Source organism: Temnothorax curvispinosus, unplaced genomic scaffold (assembly GCF_003070985.1).
Source record: "Temnothorax curvispinosus isolate PA1 unplaced genomic scaffold, ASM307098v1 QBEX01006756.1, whole genome shotgun sequence".
NCBI classification, from domain to species: Eukaryota; Metazoa; Arthropoda; class Insecta; order Hymenoptera; family Formicidae; genus Temnothorax; species Temnothorax curvispinosus.
In genome coordinates, this window is record NW_020216536.1 from 384,195 (window position 1) to 389,763 (window position 5,569).

A 5,569-nucleotide genomic window follows, 5' to 3' on the forward strand; every position below is an offset into this window, starting at 1 on the left:
ATTTAAATTATTAAACGCAATCTCTTCTCGTGTTATCTTCAAGGTATACTTAAGAGATATACAATTGTTCTCGACTCAATAGACACTCGACTGATATTAGATTAAAAAATTACCAGTACATAACACATACGATTCTCTTTCAAGAATTGATCATTAAATGTCGAAAATTTAATATAAAAATTCCAAATGTCAAAAACAATAAAATTAGGCTAACTCTTAAAATCCTTATGTCCAAAAAATGTAAACTTGTATATTTCTAAATGAGAAACATATTGATTAAAATATCGAAATTCTTTGCATAAAGTTTTTTTCTTTTTTTTTTTACGGGAAAATTTGCACGGATACCCTCTGCTCCGGGGCGGGGAGGGCGGTTATGTGGGACTCCAACCCACTAAAAACTCCCCGGTTGTCCCTCTTGGCCCGTTTTACCTGACGGTGGGGGGGGCAGCGGGAAACGCGCTGATTCGTCCGCCACCCCCTTCCGCAAGTTTTTCCTGATGTGCATAAAAGTAATTTGATGTCTTTACCGTTAGAAATTATTGAGATACCAAGTCAACAACATTCTATATCGAATAAGAAATGTCTCTTAAAAATGTCTATCGGTAACGATAAAGCGAGGGCGAGGAATCGGGACACTTCACTATGTTACTTGTCGGTATTTTATCGCTAACTTTCGTAATTCACTACTTGAGTGACCGTTCTCCACACGAGAGTATTCTCACATAAATATGCTACTCGATGCACATAAATACACTACTGTTCTCTCTATCGTAGCGTGAGAGAACACACGCGTATACATATATGATTTGCCGCGTGAAATTAACTTTCAAGCAGTCGCACCTTAAAAGCGACAACGCTTAGATATATTGGTGTATATACTATACCATAAATACAGCGTATTACTACCAATATTTATTAGTAATTAATAAAATTAATACTTCTTATATATTTATCGAAATAGTATCGATATATACATTAATTTGAATAAAAATATAAGGATTTATCTATCTACTTAATTTCGCAAAAACACTTAAGTTTTATCTAGTCAAAGGATTATCAAATAAACTAATCATATAATTGTATTTCATTACAATTAGGTAGATTTTAAATAAAGGATCAAACGCGTTTCGTCTTTATGTATTATCGAGCAATGTAACCACCCATTGCCACGCAATAATTGGAACAGAGCCATATTGAAGTCCGCTTCGAAATCGCGTTTTGTACCCACGATTATTACGAACCCGCCCAGCGCTATCGTTATTAATATGATTATCATTATCGTCATTAGCGCGGATGCTCCATGCAGCGCACGAACGCGCAATCTCTTCGCGAAACCATCGACGACGCATGATCGTGCCTCGGTAGTGACTTTCCGCTTCCGGTATACGACCGTAATCGGCAACAAAGATTCTCCCCCGGGTTACCGTTCCAAGCACGAACCCGCGCGATAAACAGCTACATATATCTAATGGCTCTCGATAAAAAGCGTTTGGTAACATGAGGGGATGATTTCCGGGTCGACCTTGCTCACGTTACTGACACTCCAATATGAACTTGGAGTTTAAAGAAATTTTTCAGTTAATATTGGATATAAAAATTATTTTTGCTGAGACGTATAATTTTACGTCGCGGTACTTGAAAACATAAAATTTTAAATCGAAATTATATAATTAATATATTTTATTATCAAATGCATAAATGCAAGTGTTTGGATATTCTAATATGTTCCAGGTATCTTTTCATCTTTATACGTGAGTATAATTAAACACCAATTTTTCTACATCTATATCAAAATGTAAAGAAACTTGTGCGTTCTACTACCTGTTGTATCCGCGAGTCTTACAAACACGCTCGCGTATTTGTAAAATTTTATTCTTGATCGACTTATTTTTTCGCTCGAATCTTTCACGAATTGCTTCCCCGAACAATTTTGTAACTCCCGGCGACTGGATTATATCGTACTCCAAAACAGCTTGACATACCTTTTCCGTACATCGACTTCTGTACACTATACACGTCATCGCGCACGTCTGTCGCACATGTGGCAATGTCAAAGTTAGCCTTGTCCATTTACACTAACCTTCATGCCCGATTGGCTGAACGTGGCAACGCGAAGGAATCGCGGTCGCAGGTTAAGGAAATATACAATACTTTACGACTTCAAAATATGATTTTACTCAGACCCCGATACTTATAATTTTCATCCACTTTTCAACAAAATTCCGTAAAGTCTTATTTATTAAAATATTAAAATTGCGCGGTTTAGCTCAAGATCATCTTCGCTTCAATTTTCAACGTTAAATACGGCTTAAATTTTCAATTGTATTTCACGTAAAACTTACGTAAAACCAAGTAAAAACCAGGAACTAAAATTATTTATTAATCGTTTATTCAGACTTCAACGACTTATTCCCGAGATGAGTAAAAAAATAAAACGGTGAGTAAAAAAAGAATATGAAAAGTTTTTTATATCGGAGTGTCATTCAGCGCTAGGTGGCACATTGGACCGAGACAGTTTTCACTACGATTATGAAGAAGTTAATGACGAAATAAAGACATGGGCATAGATACACTCCACAGGCTGTCGCCTTGCAAGTAAATCCCCCCCGAGCGTTTTCCGGATCGTTAAACATCGTGTCGAGCAAGCGTGTCGCTCATTGACCCTCGTGTTCCAAGGATAGTCGATGGAAATCGACTAGCGGACAGACGTCATCGCGCAAAACGGTCCCGTGAAATAATTGCCGTTTCGATATAATGATTCGAGGACTCTCGGGACCTTTTCTCAGTAAAAATAAAATAACGTGCCACTGTCAACTGGACTGCTATTTTAGACCTTCGGATATATTCCGCCAAATCTTTCTCCTCTTCGCAAAAGGAGCAAGTTAAGTGCGCGTTAGCCGATTCTCCCGAAAATCCAGCATCGCTGCTTGACAAAATTTCTACAAAGATATGAATGTCCCTCGTTATACTCGGAGGCACGCGCGAGTGTCACTTGAGACAAGATGAAAAACTCGGCGATTTCCTCGCGATGATATACACGGACTAGACGTTCAACAAAGTCCTGTAATTTCGTTACGCTTACATGAAATTTACTCATTATTCAATAATTAAGTTATAAATTCTCCAATGTCCATTTCTACCAACGCAGATTGACTTTAATCTCGGTTTAACTTATTTTTATCCTTTTTCAATTGTATAAGAATTAGAAAAAGAAGCAAGTTAAACCGAGATTAAAGTTGATTTACTTTCGTGGAAATGTACTTTATTTGTAATTTCCTAATTTTATATGTATTTGACTTGAATTTTTTGGAACCTATGTACGCGTAATATCTGTTTTATTACGCGATTATTAATTAAATAATCCGAATTTTGCAGAAAAGAATCAGTTACCAGTAAAACATCGTTACGTCCCTTTTCTGCAATTACGCGATCCAATTATTAATTCTAATTCTTTTTAAACAGATAACGTCCTAAATATTTTCCGCGACTTTTAAGCATTTTTTTTCTAGATTATTATTGTCATGACTGACGTTCCAATCCATTTACCTCTATTTTCGTAGAGAATTCCAATATTATTCTCGATATCAGATAACACAAATATCTCTCAGACGTCCTAATCTCCCAAATACTTTTAAACGTTCAGATAGCGAGGCGCACAAATAAAACACATCGAGAGAGTGGCCTCTCTCTCTCTCTCCATCTTCGTTACGGAGTCGAAGCGGTGGACGAGGCGAGTAATAATAATTAAAACTTGAGCATATAACGAATATAATCAGATTACATATTCGAGTAATTTTTTAGTCACGCTATACCGCTGCCGAGCTTCTTCTAATCGAGAAGAGACCATGTTTCGTTTTTTACTTCATGCAAATTCGCAGAAAAACGGGATGTGCGACGGTAGCCCGCTCGTCAATATCAATTTGAAACACAAGCTATAAAGCATTCGCGTTTATTTACAACAAATACTTGGTTGCGACCGTTAGGTGTTGACGTCACCGTGCGCTGTTTACACTCGGTCGCCCTTGCCGCATTCGTAATTCGTATACCACGGCAGTCGTGCTGGCAGGCAGCGACGCGGGCCGCTCCGTGTGTCGTTATCATTTCTCGAAATACCAATTACCAATACGCTCGCGAAAATGGACGATATCGTCGTCGCTTATGACCGCGGCGCGCGACACTTTCGACACTTTGCACGGCACTCCCGCTAAGAGTGCAAAAGATCTAAGACTTTGTTTAACCAAATATTTAATAAATAAACGCGAATATATACATTCTTCCGCGCGATATTATGCTGTCGCGTCACGGTCGATCTTGGATCTGAATTCATTTCACGAGCAGGGCGGAATTCGCGCACCCCGGGGCATCAGAAGAGCGAATTGTGAAAGTTTCATGCTGTTATTTTTGTAAAATGAGGCAATTTTCAATTAATTAAACACGATATGTAAAATAATAAATTGTAGCTGAGATTTAAATCTATTAACAAAACTGTATTCATTATAGAAATTAAACAACTTCGACATTAATTTGAATGATTTTTCGGGGAAAAAAAACATACATTTATTATATTATTTGTTATTGTATTTGACATGTGTGATCGTGGAATTGAAGTTAGATTATACGCGTGATTCGCTCTTCGCCATTTCGTATATAAAATTCGCGAATAACAGCGGATCTGTCGTCACATTTGTCGTTTATCATTTGTGCCAACGCGAGCGGAACAGTTTTTCAACGAGATCAAAGAGCGCGAATCACCACAAATCAGTCAATCCATGTCGGTTCGTATAGAGTTGCATCATACAAACGATGAACGAATCGCGAACAGCGTGGAGAGTGTGTTCTAGCGAACGATGAATTTCTGTGAATCCGCTGTGAATCACGAATCACGAATCGCGCTTAGCCTGGCGCTAGTTTAGTGGTTTATAGTTATTTCATGCGTACAACATTTATTTTCCGAAATGTTAATTACTTTGGAACATTGCTATAATTTCGACGTATTTGTATTTTGTATAAAGTTCAACGAAATTTGCATCGCAATTCCGTCGCCGCTGCGCAACGGATCGATGAGTGACAAATCGTATTGTGTTATAATTGGAATTGCACTGTATTATAATAGATTTATAGAAGTTCTGTCGTACATATTTACGTAGAATGTACTACAAGATATCCGTATTACAATTTATCTAATAAAAAGCATGTTATTAGTTATATATATTATATACATAATATATACTTATCTTTATAACGCGCAAAATTCTGAATCTATTTTATAGCCTATTTAATATTTTTTATATTTATTGCTAACTTGATTTCACAATGCTAAGGTAAATGTCCCCATGGCCGACCATGTTCCCTCTACCGACTTTTTTGACGTGAAACGTTGTTTACGAGGCTGCTGATTCAACAACACGTTCATTAGTGCAGTGGAAAAATTCAGGAATTCGTGCAGTACAAAATAATTATAACGTGCAGAGTAAGTACAATAGTTAAATATATTTTTTTTCGCATTTCTTGCCGCACGTCACCATCCACGCGTATTCTTAAGAGTGAGGTTAGGAATTGTCGGTCGCCT

At 37.3% G+C, this 5,569-nt stretch overlaps 1 protein-coding gene across 1 annotated transcript in view; it reads left to right on the top strand.

Moving 5' to 3' along the window:
- LOC112456342 (amyloid beta A4 precursor protein-binding family B member 1-interacting protein) overlaps positions 1 to 5,569 on the top strand; it is a 126,618-nt gene that overhangs the window by 1,219 nt on the left and 119,830 nt on the right. The gene's annotated exons all lie outside the window — the stretch shown is intronic.